At 44.1% G+C, this 19,466-nt stretch overlaps 2 long non-coding RNA genes across 6 annotated transcripts; one reads left to right on the top strand and one right to left on the bottom strand.

Annotated features, from left to right (window-relative positions):
- Positions 1–259: 259 nt before the first annotated feature.
- On the bottom strand, positions 260–19,085 carry Gm38600. 4 transcript variants are annotated; one of them, XR_875142.3, is made up of 6 exons: positions 17,516–19,085; positions 16,572–16,678; positions 14,594–14,701; positions 10,939–11,024; positions 7,060–7,140; positions 5,078–6,724 (listed from the first exon to the last, which is right to left on the bottom strand). It is a non-coding gene; the product is annotated as a predicted gene, 38600 (long non-coding RNA). The 4 variants fall into 4 exon arrangements; XR_875141.3 differs by lacking the exons at positions 5,078–6,724; positions 7,060–7,140 and adding an exon at positions 260–967; XR_875144.3 differs by lacking the exons at positions 5,078–6,724; positions 7,060–7,140 and adding an exon at positions 260–602.
- Gm33826 lies at positions 10,280–16,705 on the top strand. 2 transcript variants are annotated; one of them, XR_875139.2, is made up of 3 exons: positions 10,280–11,169; positions 14,046–14,322; positions 16,589–16,705. It is a non-coding gene; the product is annotated as a predicted gene, 33826 (long non-coding RNA). The 2 variants fall into 2 exon arrangements; XR_383925.3 differs by lacking the exon at positions 10,280–11,169 and adding an exon at positions 12,727–12,755.
- Positions 19,086–19,466: the final 381 nt, after the last annotated feature.

Below are 19,466 nucleotides of genomic sequence, written 5' to 3'. Positions count from 1 at the left end.
CTGTTTGAAGACATTTTTAGAAAAATAAGCTACAAATATATAATTAGTTGTTTGAAGAAATTACATCTTTTTAAACAAACATCTTTATAAACAAACTGAATCAAACAAATAATCCTCATTTTTATATAAAAATCACTATATTTACAAATAAAATAACTAGATTTGCAGGTTAAATCTGAAAGCTTAAAACTAAACTTTAAAATATTCAACTTGGACAAATTAAATATTAGATAGTCTACAAAGAAAAGGGACAGTAACATTATTTAATTTCATTTTATTTAATATTTAACAAATTTATTTCAATGTGTGCTATAAAACTAGAAATTGGCTCATGTAATCTGGGAGGGAAAAGATAGAATCTTCAAGTATCATAACACTTTAAAAATATAGAGGGGTGGTTATAGGATCAACATCCAACTCTTGAAACATCATCTCTAAGCGTGATTAGACTCAATGTGTGCGTGTGCGCATGTGTACAAGAAGACAACCTCCATTGTCTTTCACCAGGTGTCATCCATATTTTTTTTTTTGAGATAGGGTCTTCTTTATTGACCAAGGCAAGCCGCAAGGATCCATCTGCCTCTTTCCTTCAGCTATGGTTTCTGCAGATCAGAGAGGTTATTTTGAGGCAAACTGGGGAGCACTGAGGAGACTTGTAGAGGAGGTAAAAGTGAGGCAGGAGTGCAGGTTCTGAGGGGCCAAAGCTTGAACTGGGGCCCTGCTTCCTCACAGAGCAGGATACTAAAGGCTGTGGGGGAGAAGCGGTGAGTTGACAGAGTCAGGGTCCTCCCATGCATTCTGCTCAGAGCCTGGCAGAGAAAAGCAGGAACAAAACCCAATCACGAGAAGCCATCTGCCCAAGATCCAAGGTAGGTCCAAGGTCCTGTGATGACTCAGTGATCCTGGGAGCACGGAGAGGACAGAGGAGTGATGGGTCATAATGGAAATGACCACCTGGTGTTGAGCTCTAGAATAGAAGAGACGCTAAATATAGCCAGCACCTCCTCTAACCAAGGGACAGCAGAAAGGACAGAGAGGACCACAGTGAAGAGGATGCTCTGCCTGAACAGATGGCACTGATACTCAGTGCCTGATGCCTTGGCATCTGCTATAGTAATTACCACCATCTTAACTGTGAATCAGGTGAAGAAGGGCGGGGCAGCTTATGGGGGAGACCTGAGGTCTCCAGGTAACAGCACAGGGCTGCCACACTGCAGGTGTGATGGGAGAAGCCGCCTTTGTCTGCAGCACCTCCTAGGTGACAGCAATGCCCTATACCCCAAGCTGTGCCAGGGAACAGACTCAGCCATGAATAAGGGCCACTACTCTAGAACAGAAGCTCTGAGGAGAGGGGAGCTTGTTCTTCAGTAGCTCCACGTTAGTGAGCTGCAAGCCATCAGCACACAATCAGTACCACCGACTAGATGGACAGAAGCATGAACGAGAGAATGACTTCCGGATAGAGGCAGCTGTGGAGTCGGTTACCTTACATAATATTCTACATTATATTAACCATTATAATCCATTATAAAGATGGATCAATGGTTAGGAGTCCTTGCAGAGGACCCATATTTAGTTTCTACGATCCACATGGTGGCTTACAATCATTTATAACTCTAGTTCCAGGGAATCAAACATCTTCATTACTCCAAGGTACCATGTACTCCTGTTGTGCACACACATATGTGCAGGCAAAACACTTGTACACACACCCAAAAAAATTAAATTAAAAATATTTAGGTAGACATAGTGCCACATGTCTTTAATTCCAGCACACAGGAAGCATAGGCAGGCAGATCTCTACAGAGTGAGACCAGGCAGGTCAGGGCTATAGAGGGAGACCTTGTCTCAAAACACAACAAACGAAAGATAAATAAATTAAGTAAATAAATAAAGCCTAAAAAGCAGTTGATATAAGTGAGATACCCCAGTACAGCGAAGAGACAATGGTTTGCTTGCACTTCTAACCCCTGTCCCCCTTTTTAAAGATTTATTTATGCACAGGATTGCTCTGTTTTCATGTATACCAGAGAAGGGAATCGGATTCCATTACGATGGCTGTGAGCCACTGTGTGGGTGCTGGAAATTGAACTCAGGACCTCAGAAATAGTAGCCAGTGTTCTTAACTGCTGAGCCATCTCTCTAACCCCTCCTCCAAACCCTTATTGGTTGTCCACCCTTACTTTATCCATGTGGTAGTAGTGAGCATATGTTTATCCTTATCAGTAAGACTGCAGTTGTGGTACTCTCTGGTGTTCTTAACATTCCAGCTGGAAACTGGCTTCTGTTTAAATACAAAGCTCTGTCATATCACTTAGGTGAATGGACCAACCACAGAGATAGAAACAGAAGACAGAGGCCAGAAAGGGAGAGGGAAGGTACAGAATACCCTTCATATTTGCCTCCCACAAGCCAGAAATCAATGACAGCAGCTCCGGGGATGAGAGTTTGAGGCCAGAACGAGGAGTTGTTTTAAGGAAGAACTGGAGGTATAGCTTAGTGGTAGGGTCCTGCCTACAACACAGAAAGCCCCACATTCTGTCCCCAGGACCCCAAACAAACAACCTAACAAATGAAAGGAGCACACACAGGACACGTTAGCCACCGGTGGAGCACAGTAACTGTTGTCTCAGCAGAGGCTTAGGAAGGTGCTTCAGGCTGTGGTGGGCAGGGTACCCCATGGAGGGAGACCACTGGGACGTCTCTAATGTAGAGGAGCCAGGGACCTTAGCTGCTTCATCAAAAAAAAAACAAGAATAATAAAGGCTGGAAATTGCTCTCTGGGCTGGGGATCTCTGTATTGAACAACATATGGTAATGGAATTTATTCTCCATTTAAGAGAAGCTCAGAGGAAGGGTTACCAAGGTAGGGTCATGAAGACCTGGGCACACCAACCCTCTTAGCAGCATGGGTAGCCTTGGCTACTTGATGCGAAGCACTTGTCTGTAAGGTGATTTTGCTTCAAGGGTAATTAGCTTAGAAACAAGATTCTAGGATGGAAAACTCGATTTGAAAATTCTTTTTTACGAAGGTCCAGAGAATAATTAGCTGCCACTATGATTACAGACTCTTATCCTTCCTCTTTAGATTTGATGATGGAATTCCTTACTGGTCTTCCTTTCCCAGTCAGTGACAGCATCCATGGCTGGGAATATAGATACAAGGTGCTTCATTTCCCAGGTGCCCTTGCCGGATGTGGCCATTTTGTTAAGCTCTGAGATGAGTATGCTGTGAACCCTGGTTCAATTCTCTGCCCTCTCATTTCTTTCTTGCTCCCCCATCTTGCTTTCTGGTACAGACATTGACTGCCCAGGCAGAGCCCAGAGCTCTTGGGCCTTGAGGATTCTGTAGAACAAGTAGCTGGCTCCAGACTTCCTAACTGAACCTTCACAGGAGACAGAAATAATTCTGTTTGCTTAAGTCTGGAAGCTTTCTCCTACTTGATGTAAAAACCAATCCACAGCAGTAGAACACACTTCTGTTCCATTTGCTTTCATATGCCCAGTTACGATACTGCCTAAGTTCTCTCTCATCCATCTTCTCCACCCTGCACGCCGTGAGAGTCCTTCTCCTCTTCTGCAAGCCAAAGCAAACCTCTGTACCCTGGTGCTGCTTTGAGTCTGCTCTAGCAGAGCTCTTGTATTAAGATAATTCACACTGTAAGGTATAAAAAAGGCACAGACGTGAGCTGGAGGGATGACTTAGCTCTGATAACCGGATCATGATCTCCAGGACCACAGGTGAAAAGAAGGAACTGACTCCTGCCAGCTGTCCTTTGACCTCCACACACACGTCATGCCACATGCTCCAAAATATATAAGTGCAGACTGGGGACTCCATGATAGAACATCTTTTAAAAAGGAGACCAAAAGAGCCGTGCATATGTTTCCTACCGCTTAGTGTGTAGAGTTCTTCGCCAGCTGAGGACTATGCTAACTAGAAGGCTAAAAGCTAGGTATGGTGCACCCCCTCCAATCCAGCACTCAGGAGACTGAAGGAAGAGACTCATGCTATTCTGGACTATAGTGAATTCAAGGCACAGGAAAGCTTCATGAGAGCCAGTTTCATGGGGGGCGGGGAGGAGAGGGAGGGGGCGAGGGAGAGGAAGTGGGGGGGGTGGAGAATGCCACAACAGATGCTGGTTTTCATCTGCCAAAGCAAACCTACTTTCCTCATGAAGTTACCTAGTCTCAGATGTCTCAGTCCAGTGATGAAAACAGATTAAATCCTCTAGTGTGGAGAATCTGAGATTTCCCTCCACTCTCCTGTCTCAGCTCTCTCACCAAGCCCTCCATGCTTGTCTTAGATGGACTCTCCTCTTGAAATGCTGCTAATCCCTACACCTGACTGTCAGCTCTCCATGTCTTTCTAGATCCACATCAAACATTCCTTTTTCTAGTTAAGATGGGCTGTAACCCCATGTCCAGCCATGTCCGTAGACTCTGTCTCTCAGGGGGAGTTCGACCTGTTGGGGTCTCTCCACTCACTACTCTGCCTCCATCTACTCCTGTCACACAGGAAGTTTTGGGTTACTTTGCCTTTATCTCGTCTCCCTTGATACCAGGACTATGAGTGCATTTTGTTTCCTCTCTCTTCCTCATCCCACATCTGACCTCTTATCCTTCTTAGCTCCATGTCACACTCACAGAATCATTCCAAGCTCCTCTTGAGTAATACATGAAGCTCAGGTGCCTCTTTCTCACACTGTTAACATTGTCTTTTACTAAATCTGTTTTTCCTTTTCACCCATAAGGCCTATGACTGTTCAAAGTGAAACTAATATAGATTCAGATCTGCTTATTCTCTGCTCTTATTTGTTTGTTGTCTGTTTGTTTATCTTGATGTTGAAAGTTAAATCCAGGGCACTGTACAATTTAGAGTAGCTCTATCACCGTTCCCACATTGGGTCATCTCATTTTCTGTCTGACTTTTTGTTTGGGATTAGTTGATTGTTTGTTTGTTTGTTTTGCTTTGAGACAGGGTCTTAGGAAGCAAACGCTGGCCTTGAACTGTTAATCCTTCTGCCTCCACCTCCCTCCCATGTGTTGGGATTACAGCATGTGCCACCATGTCCCTGTCTGGCTCCTTTTCCAATTTTAAACTTTTAAATTATCCCCAGGAAACATGGACTTGGGAAGTGGTACCCTGACAACATTTCCTGCAGATCTTCCCACGATCTCTACCCACTGGGAGGATTTATGTTCTAAAGACCAAATTGTCTCCTGATAACAGCTCTTCCCACCTCCTCCCTCTAGCATCCCTTCTTGATGGTGCCTGGGCTAGTTCAGTCTTATCCAGTGGTGAACATCCCAGATGCATAGATGCCAATTACTTAAAGGTGGGTTCATAACTGACAGGGATTTTCCTTAGATTGCATTCTTCCATCCTCAGCCAGCTGAGAGTCCTTTGCTTTATGTTTTTTGTCACTGGGGAGTGAAGTTCTCTTGTCTGGGTCTGTAGCTTGGCTGGCAGTTAGGCCAGACTACATTTGACTTTGAGATCAAAGTAGCAATCCTCCCCTAGTGTTATAAACAAGTCTACTTGTGTTAGTTTCCCACCATTTGTGTGAGGTACACTAATCACATTTCTGGTATTGTGATGAATGTCTGTGACAGATCAACTTATGAAGAGTAGCCATTTATTTGGGTACACAGTTTGGAAGGCTTCTGCCAATTGATTCCAGTCGTTTGTAAACTACACTAGACTCTGAGAGAGAGAGAGAGAGAGAGAGAGAGAGAGAGAGAGAGAGAGAGAGAGAGAGAGAGAGAGAGAGGAGATTCTTGTGCTGTTTTGAAAAAAGTGAAATTAGGATCTGGGGCATGTGAACCATGAAGTAATAAGTATGCCCTATTGCTTCACTGGAGTTGTGCTATCCAGCTAGCTTGCATTTCTAGGTGGTAAAGGTCACCACCAGGAATGAAAACATGTTAGGACGGGGTATACCAGATGTCCTAAGAAAATCTAGACAGTGGGTGGGAAGAAAGCTATAACAATACAATACAAGTCTTTAAAAGTTATATTTGCTTTGTTTTGCTCTGGCCTTATTTTCATGCTGTTCCAAGCTTTGCTGCCTAGCATCCACCTAGAAGGAATGTCTGTCGTTCTTCCAACTTACCATGTCTCTAGTCAACCTCCACACTGTGCCACTATGGTGAGCCTTCCTCATGATCACCCAGCTTTGAGATATTTTGTTATACTTTAAAGTATTCTCTCCGAGTTTGAACTATACTACAGAGATAGCTGTGAACTTAGCCTAAGGTGATGCAACACTAGGCAGTGGCTGGAGCCATAGAGCAGCACCAGGAAAGACGTCCAAGGAAGAACTGATGGGAATCTGTGTTCATTTCTTGAGCCAAATGCTATGCTGCTTTCTGTGCAGCAATCATGTCATTTATCTCTCCCAGAAACAAGGTCGCCTTGCTAGCAAGTGCTGGTACTAAAACTCATCCCCAGGCAGCCTGCCCTGCCACACTGATGTACTGCAAGCCTGTGTGATTTGGAAGGCCGTTCCTCAATGTCATGTGCAGTACAATTAGACACGATTGAATCATTCCCTCCTGAATCACTCGTGAATATTGCAATCTGGGGGGAGGAGTCCCCCAAGACCACAGAGATTGTGTGACATGAAATCAACTTCTTTTAAAAGGAAGTCCTGAGGAGCAAATGCTTCGGTCAGGCTGCTCCTCTCTGGTGAACATCCTGGCAGGAAACTTCCAAGACTGCCTGCGGTAAGCACAAGAGACTTAGGAAGGAATTGGTTGCCCTTGACTCTCATTGGGTTTCCTGTTTTGCCTTCCAACATTTGCACAGATTACAAAATATTTTTAGGAACAAAATTTTTGTTGTTGATGTTGCTTTTTCTCTTGCATGAGGTAAGATCTATGTTGGCAAGTGATCAGTTATGGGAATGACTGAGCTACCTGAAGCCAAACAATACTCTTCCCTTTTGAAGCCTGCTCTTTGCCTGTTCTCTATTCACTTCTAATCCCCACCCCTCCCTTCTTGCTCCCACTCTGCCTATTCTTGAAATGCTTTATCAGTCTTATTTGCATATATACCTGACTCTTGACCAGACTGACAGCTTCCTGTTTATCGAGGTGTTTCCATGGCTCTCAACCCACAGCAGCCACTCACAGGAGCTAATGGAATGAATGAAAACAGATTGGCAATTAACTGCTGGAAGTCTGTCAGCACTGAGAGAGAACCTACCTGAGGAGCTGGGCTCATCCTGTCTCAGAGCTGCTGTTGCTGCTGAGCAGGTCCACAAGTCCTTACTCTTAAGCAGATTAGGGGCTCAGGGAGCTATGTGATTCATCTAAGGTGACACAGGTTGTAACGAGCCATGAACCAAGCTCAAATAACCCTTTCCTCAAAATTGGCAGATAAAGAAAACCAGCAGCTTGGAGGGTTTTCCGATCCTCATGACTTCTGGTGACTTTAAAAGCTTTCTTCTGTGTGGTATGGTAGAGTGAAGTTGTGGAGACACTAGTCACTTTACTTCTTTGTGATCTTTCCTAGAGAAAGCAGCATGGTGGAGAAGGAAGGTGGCTGGATATCTTCCAGGGCAGAGTTCAAGTCCTGGTTCCTGACACCATCGCCAACATCCCTCTATTTGTCCTAGAGGGGCAATCACTCTCATAGCCTTTGAAGGAGAAAGTAAATCACACACACCCAGTGGAGCGGCAGGCATCCTGTTTGGTCAAGGTAGTCAAAGGGCAGGTGTTTGAACAGCAGGATGCCTGTGAGCTCTGCTGGCTCAGAGCCCTGGGATACCTTTTCTTCCTGCTTTATCCAGGTCCCAAACCTCACACACAGTCTCTCTCAAAGCTCCTGATCCTCAGCCTGGAGAGCGACTTCTCACCTACCCAGATGAGTTTTGTTTTGTTTTGTGACAGGGAGTCACTATGTATCTCTGACTGTCCTGGGATTCATTATGTAGATCAGGCTGGCCTTGAATTCACAGAGATCTACCTACCTCAGCCTCCCAAGTGTTGGGATTAAAAGCATGCTCCACTATACCCAGCCCATAAATCAAATTTAATTGAACCAAAGCCAGGCTCATTCATTGACATGTTATTGACATGTTATTGACAGCTGCTTCTCCAAGACAAAGGCAACAGTACCTGCAGTAAAGATTATGTGAACTGGGCCTGAGCAGATGGATCAACAGTTAAGAACACTTGCTGCTCTTCCGGAGGACCTGAACTCTGTCCCCAGCCACCCATGTCAGCAGCTCACTGCCACTTGTAATTCAAGTCCAAGAGATTGGATACCTTCTTTTCACCTCTTTGGGTGAATACATACATGCCAGACCCATACATGTACACACACACACACACACACACACACACACACACACACACACACACACAATGCACACACACATGCACATAAATAAATAAAAACAAAAAATTTTTAAATAATAAACGGTCATATGGACTGAAAAGTCTAAGACAGTTCCTATCTGACCAAAAACAAACAAACAAACAAACAAACAAACAAACAAATTGTGAGCCCCACTGTGAGAAAATAAGACTCCTCTTCACACATGCCCAACAAAGCCCCGCCTCTTTCCTGTCTTCATCCAATCGGCAAGTACAGCATCAGGTCAGGAAACTCTTGGGTTAGCCAAGCACAAATGTTCTGAGGAGTTTGGGGTTTCACACCATTCTCTGCACTTCCATTTTAATAGGCAAAACCATGCCTGGGCCCAGCAGAAGAGAAGGAAAAAGGAAGACAGAATGAGACAAAGGAAAAGAAAAGAAAAAAGAAAAGAAAAGGAAAGAAAAGAAAAGAAAAGGAGGAGAGTATCATTTCTTTTAAAGTAAAAAGAAATGAAAGGGGTGTTGGTAGATTGCTGCTCTTTGATTCTAAATCAAAACAAAAGCAAAAACCTAGACTAAACACATTAAATGTTTCTTTACTCTGACCTCCCAGAAGTTTTTGCTGTCCCATGCTAACACTAACCACCCAAGAGTCAATACAGAACTCACTTTCAAATGTACATGACAAGGAAGTTCCTCCATGGCAAGTCGCTGCTTGGGACTAGCTTCCCCCACAAGTTACTTAAAACAAAACCAACTAACAAACGGAAAACTCATTATTTAGGGACAGCAGCACATGCACGTTGAGATCCAAGAACGCCTTCTCATAGTAAATTTTCTCCTTCCATCTCAAGGGGTCAGGGATTGTGAGCTCAGGTTGGCTAGAAGTGCCTTTACTGACTGAGCCGTCTCGTCAGCCTCTACCCTCCACTTAGATTCTTTTGGAAACCAGTGGCTTATGCAACCTTTAAGCAGGGGTGAGGGTGTTGGGAGGATGGGAACTGAACATGGGGGTGGGGGGACAACTAGAATAGCTGCTGAAGGAATGACCTGATAGAACAAAGTCAAAACAAGCACAATAAAAAACAATTGAATTATCCATTATCACGTCTTAACTGGTTGCTTCAAGGATCTTAAAAGCAAGAAATGCCACCAGCCCAATAGCTGGGAAGTCTCATTAGCTGCCAGAGGCTTTGAAGAAGTGTCCAGTGGGCTGTGCCCTGAGACAACTGGATGAGGAGACTAGTAGCACTAGGCTCACTTGGTGCCTTCCGCTCTCCAACAAAAGACATTTGTATCTCAAGCTCTTAAAAACTTACACAAATTTGGGGGCGGGCAGTGAATATGCAGCTGAGATGGGTTAATGCAGAGATGAATAAGTCCTTCTCATTCCTAGGAACAAAGACACCCTAGTGGCTCTCAAATGGCTGGAATATTGAGAAGCTGTATATGAAAAATTGTACATTTTATTCCTTTAGACATGCAACTTTCTCAAGACTGAATTTCATTTTAATTTAATCATTTCAGCATCTGTATCTCTTCAGCTGAGATTAAAATAGCAGGCTGCAACGAGGCCAAGCTTTCTGGCAAATCTGTTCTAAAATGTAGTAGAAGAGATCAGACTCAAATCTCCACAACAAAGCTTTGTTAAAGGGCATGCCCATAGCACTTTTATCAACCACTGATCACTTCTGGCACAGGAAGATAGATGTCCCTTTGGGTGTTTAAAATAGCAGAAAAAAATGGTCAGTGCAGAAACAGAAGGCCTGAGAAAATAGAGTACGGAATCGGCACATAGAAAAGGCACAGGCAGGACTCACAGACCCACCCTTGACAACTCAGTAGACTCAGTAGTCTGGGGCTCAGCTTTCTCGGCTAAGAATGGAGACATTCTCGCCGTCTTTTGTTGTTGCTTGCCTTGTTTTAGTGAGATGTATGTATGCACACTATGTAGCATTGATTCAGAGAGGGTGAATAGACAGTGCTTCCCATAGCACCTTCTTCAGAAGGTGATGGAACTGTGTAGGTTCAGAGCTGTTGGGTTAAACAAAGTTAACTACTTCCTAGGCTTTTGAAAATAGCTCATGTGCATAATGAACATACACAAATAGTGAAAGTTCAAGAAGTAAAGAGAAGCATGAAATGAAAAGACTTTTCCCCTATCTTTGGTTTATTACCACCACCACCACCCAGCCCCATTCTTTAGCGGTTTGGGAACTGGTTTCTCACACTTTGGTCCCCAGCTGTTGCACACATCTAAGTATTTTGGCTCATCACGATAGAGCAGCCACAGGCAAGTGCCCGACATGAGCGGCAGCGTGCTTCACACATGCCTGCACCTTGCTCCATGCAGATCTTGGGAAAATACCAGTTATTTAGGTTAGTGGTTCTCAGCTGGGGGTGAGTAGAGACATTTTTGGTTGTTTTAATGGAGCGTGGTAGTGAGGGTGTTACTGGCAGATGGTGCCTAGGATTCAGAGATGCTGCTGAAATCCTATGTCGTGCAGGCAGCTTCCAAAAGGAGTGTCTAACCTGACTTGTCAGATATTTAGCAGCCTTTAAACAGATAGGGAGACCCTTACCTTGGTCAGCAGTAACATTGATGGAACTTACATTTGCTGGCCACTATCATCACCAAATGTGTTCGTCGGGATTCCTTTCCTTCTACGTGAATGAAACCAGAGCAGCTCAAACCATGGCTGAAAATGAACAAAAACCGTATTAAATCTGGGAACGTCTTTGGTCTGAGCCACTTGCCATAGTCCCGGGCTCAGAAGTGCTAGAGAAGAGCTGTCTCATCACCTACTCCTGAGTCACAGTGATGCTATGACCTGTAACCATGAGGTGAGCTTAAAGCCGGTAGTGATGAACCTGAGGGACACAGCTTATACACTCTTGTGACAGGTGAATATACAGAGTAGTTCAATAACCTGGGCGCAACCTGACATGTTTATAAAACCATTTTAGGATATGTGTCTTTTGGTGATGAGATTATACTGATCTTATAGAAATTGATCTATGAAAACCTTTCAGGACCACATGAGAATATATGTTCTAAAATATCGGTCACATGCCTGTCAATCTATCCATTTTTGAGGCAAGGTCTGACTTTGTCTAGGGCTGTCTGGCCCCAGCTGGCCTCATGGGGCCCTCTTGCTTCTGCCTCTCCAGTGCTGGGGTGATAGGCATGAAACACATACCATTTTGCCAAAAGATGGTGTTGGACTCTCTGGAGTAGGGGTTATAGGTAGTTGTGAGTTACTGGACATGGATGTTGGAAACTGAACTGTGGTCCTTTGCAAGAGCAGAAAGTATTCCCAAGTTCTAAGCCATCTCTCCAGTACCCTAGATTTGTATTTTTATTTTTAATAATGCAACAAGAAAAAAGTATAATTTACAGAATAGTTTAACTTTATTTATATCAATATCTTGAAAAAGTGTGTTTTCAGTTTGTACAGTTGTGATGGATAAACTGTAACTTAATATATAAAAAATTATAATGAGGGAGATGTGAGAGTAAATATGATTTAAATAACTTGTTTATAAAGCACTTGGGAGCCAGAGGGCAGTAGGTATTGAGTTTAAGGCTAGCCTGGCCTACATATGTAAGAACCAAAGTTAACCTGTAAGCCCCTCTTGCCCAAGGACAGATAACATTCAGGAATGCTAGGGGCTGTGGTTCTTGGGAAATAACAAGCAGCATGTTTCCATCCCTCTAAACAAGTTTGGTTGCACTGAAAGTGCTTGGTTGGATGTGGGTGAGAGGTACAAAGGCAGGAAATACATCAGGATTGATTGGACCTGATGGAGAATACAGTGGTCTTGTGGTTTTGCCTTTTTAAGCCTCTGTAAAATGTGATGTGTGGTCATTTCCTGGGAACCCCAGAATGGATCTGGCCAGATTCCATCATCCTGGCCAGTATTTAATTAAAGCTTGCTTCACATTTGGCTCAAAATTATGGAACTTGTTTTCTTGAGATTCTCAGGTTTCAAGGCTAGTAAGACCCTAATGCAAATAAACAAAAAAGAAACAAAATAAAACCACTATTAAAAATATATGATGGGAATCAGTGGGATGAAAGAGTTAAGAGTCAGTTTAAAAAAGATGCGCTGAAGGTTTACTAGACATTTCACTAGACTAGATATAGAAACGGTAAAAAATAAAAATAAAAAATATGCATAATCTTTAGTTCCTAAAGAAATTCTAATCGAAGCCCTGGGGTGACAACCCTTCTCACCCACCAGGGTCACAGGAAGAACATGAACAGCAGCAAGCATTGATTCAATGTGGTGAACTGGATGGAACCTGGTTTCATTTTGGTTAAGAATGTAAATCAGAAGCTGGGCGTGGTGGCGCACGCCTTTAATCCCAGAACTCCGGAGGCAGAGGCAGGTGGATTTCTGAGTTTGAGGCCAGCCTGGTCTACAAAGTGAGTTCCAGGACAGCCAGGGCTATACAGAGAAACCCAGTCTCGGGGGGGGGGGGGGGGATGTGAATCAGAGCAGGCTTGGCCACTGGGTCAGGAGGTTAAGTATCTTTGGCAGAAAAGGAATTTATTTTAAAATTAGATATTGATGGTTGTTGAAGAATTTGTGAATATGCTAACAAGTGACTTTCACAACACGTGACTTATACAACCTATCAGTAAACAGGTTATTCCTAAGAGACTAGAAACTGCCCATAATAGCTCTACCACAAGGTCGTTAAGAAAAACCCAAACCTCTTGTTTACACTTGGTGAATGCTTATTATGGACTACATTTTTTTGAATTATTGTATTCTCTATAGCTCATTTGATCTTTCAATAATGCTGTATAATAAGTACTCTTAGCTCCAGTTTGCCTTACACTTGGTGAATGCTTATTATGGACTACATTTTTTTGAATTATTGTATTCTCTATAGCTCATTTGATCTTTCAATAATGCTGTATAATAAGTACTCTTAGCTCCAGTTTGCCTGTATTCACAAGATAGTCCAGGGCCGAAATGGAATCTGAGCTTAGATCAGACCCCAGATCCCACCTCATTTAAATATTCACTAGACCACTCTACTTCCACAGGTAGATGGAGTCACCACTAGAACCCAAATGTGTGAAAACTCAGGGCAGAACTCAACACTTTAGACAAAGAACTACAGTACAAAAGGAACTTGATAAATTCCACTCTAAATATACATCTGCATACTTTAGCACAACTAAAACAATGTACTCAAAAAGATGGAATGGGGGTGTCTCAGCTGGTGAAATGCTTGCCTTGCTGGATTCCCCCACATACATAAAAATCCAGGCTTGGTAGTGCACACTTGTAACCTTTGCGCTGGGGAAGAAGAGACAAGGGATCCTTAGGGTTCAAGTCTAACCTCACTGGTGAACTCCAGGCCAGTGGGAGACCATATCTCAAAGGAAGTGAAGAGTGTTCTTGAGGGTGACGCCGGAAGTTGTTCTACAGCCTCCACATGTGTATACACATGCACCCTCCCTCTAAAAACATGGACCTAAGAACATACATGCCCACACACAAAGACACATTTTAAAAAGAGTGGAAGAGTGTATAACTAATGCCTAGATTTCTAGAATATGAGTGGTACCCCAACTGCCTTAGTTTCCACTGAGCCCTCCCTGGAGGTATCCCAACTCACCGACAGAAACCTCTTCTTGAGGCTCCAAGCCCTTCAGTCAATACAACATGAGATTTGACCCAAACTGCTTTAAATGCTCCAGGGATGCCAGAGACTCCTCACTGCTTCCAGACTTGTGACTAGATCTATGTAAGGAGGCATCGGGCACAGTTGCTGGACTCCCGGTGAAAGGGACCCTTCCTGGTGCTGCCTAACCTCTCCCACAGCCCTCAAGGTGGACTGTATTGTGGCCTGGGTTCACACTTCCCATGTGAAACCTGCAGATGCCCCACTCCCCAGACACCCCTGCTGGACAGTACAGAAGATGGACAATCTGCTCAAGCTCAAGATCACTCGACCTTGATCATGACCGCCTGGTGGTACCTTTGGATTCTAGTTCCTTCCCCCATCCTATGTGCCTGTCCACCAAGCCTGTTACAGCACTCACTGTCTCCCTTCTGTTGGGGTTAGGGGAGTCCAGGGCAGCCACTGAGAGCTCCACTTTGGTCTTACAAGGAAAAAAGTATGACAGTCTGAGGGCAGCCATTGATTTAGATATAGAGAGAATAGAAACTTCCATCAGTCACCTTCAAGAATCATTGACTTCATTATCAGAAGTAGTACTACAGAATAGGAGGGGATTAGACTTACCTTTTCCTCCAGCAAGGAGGGCTATGTGCTATCTTAGCTGAGGAGTGTTGCTTTTATATAAACCGTTCTCGGGATGTTAAAGATTCAATGGCCAAGGTGAGAGAAGGGCTAGCCAATCGAAAGAGTGAAAGAGAACAGAGTCAGGGCTGGTTGAGTCTTGGTTTAACTCCTCCCCTTATTTAACCATCCACCTCGTTAGGACCCCTAGTTGAACTCCTGCTATTGTTGACCTTTGGACCCTGCATATTGAACAAGCTTAGGGCCTTCATGAAAGAGAGGACAGGAACAGTAGAGCTGATGGCCCTGGGTCAACATGAGACCCTGAGGACAGAACCTGAAGAATATGAGTTGGTTACCAGAGACTCCTAAGCATAGCTCCAGGATTGGAGCTTGTACAAGAAAGGGGGGGAAATGAAGGGCCCTAGGGGTTTTTGCCAGACTTACACTCACCCACCTAGGGTCAAGGCTAAGCAAAGTTCCATTCTCCAACCACAGGAACATTCTTGAGTAAAAAAATTCTCAGAATATAATAACTGATAGATACCTGACCCTCTGAAAAAGTCCCAGGTAGAGTTCAAATATGTGTCATGCTTGCTAGCCAATAGACTTAAAAGTCAATATGCTTAGCCAATAAGTTTGAACTGTAACCTTGCTGATGTAGCCTATGCCCCTAAAAAGTATAAAAACTGTTTGTAATAGCCATTCGGGGTCACCTTCTCATCACTTGCCTAGAGGGACTGATTGAAGGTTGACCCCTACGCCCCGGAAAATAAACCTCTTGTTTTTGCATCGATCTGCGTCTCCTGCCCGAGGGTCAGGTCTTACAAGCAATCTGTCTCTGGTAACCAATTGTCACTCAGTCAGCTGTTGTGAACCTCCTAAGGCTGAGGTTGCCAGGACACCTGCTCTAGCTACTCTTCAGTAAGAGAGAATGAACTCTCTCTGTTGCATGCTTCCAGGCCACATGAATCCAACTGAACTTTGATTCACACCGTCCGTCCGCCATCCTCCTTTCGAAGAGACACAGAGTAGTTGTCTCTCAGAAGTAATCATTGTCCTATCCAACTTTGGCCCAAAGAAGAAGCATCCCCTAAAGTGCAGTGCTTTTAATGCCATGCAGTAACTGTAGGGTTAATGAGTTAAAGCTCTAGATGCAGTGGACAAGAAGACAAGATTAGAGCCACCGATGGACCAGCCTGACTGTATCTTAAGATTAAAAACCATCTTGTTACAAGTTCAAAGCAAGTTCGTTCCTGTTTTCTGTAATACTTGGATTTAACCAGGTCTGCCAAATAATTTGGAGAAGTTCAACCGAGTTCTTACATAACCAAAATCCCTCTGGAAATTCCCTGACCCTTGAGAACCCCTAGTCATGAAGTCTCTGCGCTATAAGCCTTACTGCCTCCTATATCCAATGCTATTTTCTCACACCTCACTTTGGGGAGATAGCCCTGTCTGACAGAAAATTTGATCAAATAATTTAGATAAATTTGCCCCTGTTTGGTGGGATTAACACCTTGATCTCATGACATCTCAGGCAAGTTACAAGTTGAAAGTGAGAAGGCTAGGCTGACTCCATGACAGGCTTCAAATTGGCAGTTCAGGAGACTAAGGCCTGAATCTCTGTTTCCAAAATCTGAACAAGTCCAGGCAAGCCCTTGTAAGTCACTTACTGAAAAACAAAACAAAACAAAAAAAAAACCCCAGGCTTCAGGCAACTAGCCCTGCCATCAGAAGCTGCCTCGCCACCTGGCCTGAGGCAAGAGTCAGCAACAGTTTCCAGACCCTCATGCCCCAGTAATGCTTCTAGAATGTCCCTAGAGAGAAAGCCAACAGATTAAGATAAAAGTCACCTACCCCAGAATTCCCCTAATGGGCTTTATATCAAGCCTGGGAGCTCACTTGGTTGTCTCCATCTTGGTAATGGGAGACCCCAGCATGCTGGACTTCTGCAGAATAAAATGCTCTTTGCTTTTACCTTCTATTTGATTCCAGGGTATCATTCTTCAGTGAATATGGACCCTTAAAAAGGTTTCATATCCTCATCTTTGAGATGGAAATTCTGGAACCCACTTTTGGAAATTTCTTGTGAGGCAAAATAAGAGACTGACTGGGTAAGAAGAACTTTGGAAATTTGGAAATTATAAAAGCACACACACACACATCTACCTCCTGTTGGCCTTCTTCCAGTTCACCTTGCCTAAAGCTCTACAGAGCTTTCCTAAATCTAATTCCACATGAGTGACTCAGATCTTGGATCTCTGCCCTTTAATATTAAAATTTTAAATCAAACTTCATTGAAGAAATTCATCATCACCCCCTCTGTAGTCAGTCATTCCTACACACACACACACTCACACACACACACACCACACCACACACACCACACCACACACACACACACACACACACACACCACAACACACACACACACCACACCACAACACACACACACACACACACCACAACACACACACACACACCACAACACACACACACACACCACACCACACACACCACACCACACACACACACACACACACACACACACACACACCAGCCGTCCAGTCTCAGAGACTTAAATTTCTGAGACTTCCATTTGCTGAGCCTGCTTTGTTCTGTCAGCCGGAAGGTCTCGTGACACCCTGGACTACTTCTCCTCCAGTTCTGTGCTAACACTAAAGTGTGAGTTCTCTCCTGCTCCAGGTTCCTCCTCAGTATTCCTTTTCTAATTTTTCTCCTATTAATTGTAGAATTCTTCATTGTCCTGTCAGTCTGTCTGTCTTCTCTCATTTCCATCCCCTCAAGTGAGCTCATCATAACTTTAGTGACTGTTGCTGAGCAGACCCCTCCCCCATCATTAGCTCTAAGCCAGCCTGTCCTGTGCTCTGCTAGGTTCGCCCATCATCAGCTTTCCCATACCATGTCAAACACAAAACTTAATCATCTTCCCTCCAAACTGGCTCTTCCTTCTGCTTCTCCTCTCATTGGTCCATGTGTTTCCAGTTCTCCACTTCTGACAGGTCCTATTTATGATGTCTCCTCTTGTTGAAGCACTGGTACTTTACAGGGAGCTGATAAGAGCTAGATACATCTTTTTTAAACCAAGTGAGCTTTTCTCACTGACAACAGGTGAGGGAACTGCAGATGTTGATGTGTAGTTTAATTATAGAACTTTTAACTGTATGGACAATGCTCAAGTAACAGATTCTATTGAATGTTTTCATATAGTCACAGGAATAGGATTTTGAATTGACAAGTCACATTAAATGGCAGAAAATAAAGTAGTTTATGTAACAGATGCCTCTCAGACCAATAGACAGGATGACACAGATTCCCAACAAATATTCATGGTACAGTTTTTCCAGGGTTACAAACTGCTACCCAATCCAAACAGGCCTTCCTGTTAAAGTTAGACTCTCAGTGTCTGGCCCTGAAGGTAGGGCTGGCTTTCCACCCCAGTGCCTGGAGACTAGGCACCTTCCTTGAGAAGAGGCCCAGCTGTGTGTTCTGCCCCACCCACCCATGCTGATGCCCTTGCCTAGCAAAGATACCAAGGCCAGTGAAGCATTTATTCTTTCTCTGCTCACCCCACCTGACTGTTTCTCTGCTGTGTCTCAACTTGTAGTTGTTACTGTTGCGGTCAGATTTCACCTTCTGCCCCAGCGCCAAGGGCCCTACCTTCCACTCAGAGACTTCAATCTAGAAGACCCTAGATGGTGTCCAGTGCTTTGATTTGGTCATTTTGAGTCTGTCATTAAAAACAACAATTCCTGAGATCCATATCTTAACACATACCTTTCTTTTGTAGATTTAGAGGGTGAATCACACTGCCCCTTTTATTATGGGCAGATGATGAAACTCCACCTCCATCCTCATTCCTGAAGCCCTAAATCACCTCAGTATGCTGCTCCTGTCTTCACAGAAGTCCAGGTTTCACCTGAAACCCCTGCCTAAGCCGAAGTCTAAACTTAAGTCGTCTTACTTGATTTGTTCACCACTAGTCCCCTTCCCCCATCAATTCCAAAATTCCATCATCTTCTTTGCCCACTTTTAATGTCCCCTGCCTTCCTCTGTTCCCCAAAGAACCTTCCTGAGCTCCAGTAACAAATCCAGCTCTGTAGCACCAACTCACCTCCCTTCTGAATCTCCTTACATTGTACATAGCCTCAGCTCCCTCAATAAAATCATTCAGAGAATAAAAACACACAAACAAGTGACCGGAACACCACCATATTCCTGTTAGTTTGCTCCAGGAGTCCTTGCCAGCAAACTGCAGAAGTAATGGAGAATTCTGTCTGTTCCTAGACTATTGGTCCACTACAGTCTCCGGCTGGCTTTTCGTTTCAAACAACAGAGATAACTACCCAAGACCCACAACACTGAGACTAACTTATCTGCCAGGCACAAATGAGGCTCCTAGGAAGGGAAGATAAACAAGCAGGGAAAGAAGCCTGGACCCTGCCTTGCTTCCCCACAGACATTATCTGAGTCACAGATTGGCGTCTCCTCCATTGTGGAGTATACACTATGGCACTCACAGGCCACAGCTCCTGGCAAAGCAGCTCATAGGGACGCATGTGCCCCAGATGCTATTTGAAACAGTGTCCTAAGGTGGGGTGAGTTCAGCGCCCTGGTTTCCTGGTTCCCTCTTCTACCTGGCCTCTAGCCCCCTCATCACACAGGACCTGTGCTGCATTAAAATTAAAATACCACAAGAAGGTACACACCACTTCTCATAGGTCAACTCTGTTTAAAAGTGAGTCCATTGTCTCTTCTCAACTTTCCAAAGAGCAACTTTTAAGAAAGGAAAGAGAGCAGGTATGTGGGAAATATCAAGGGAGCAGGTGAAGGTTTGTGAAGGTCATGGGAG

The sequence above is a fragment of the Mus musculus genome, chromosome 15 (assembly GCF_000001635.26).
Source record: "Mus musculus strain C57BL/6J chromosome 15, GRCm38.p6 C57BL/6J".
In the NCBI taxonomy this organism is placed as follows: domain Eukaryota; kingdom Metazoa; phylum Chordata; class Mammalia; order Rodentia; family Muridae; genus Mus; species Mus musculus.
This window is presented reverse-complemented; position numbering and strand designations above follow the sequence as displayed.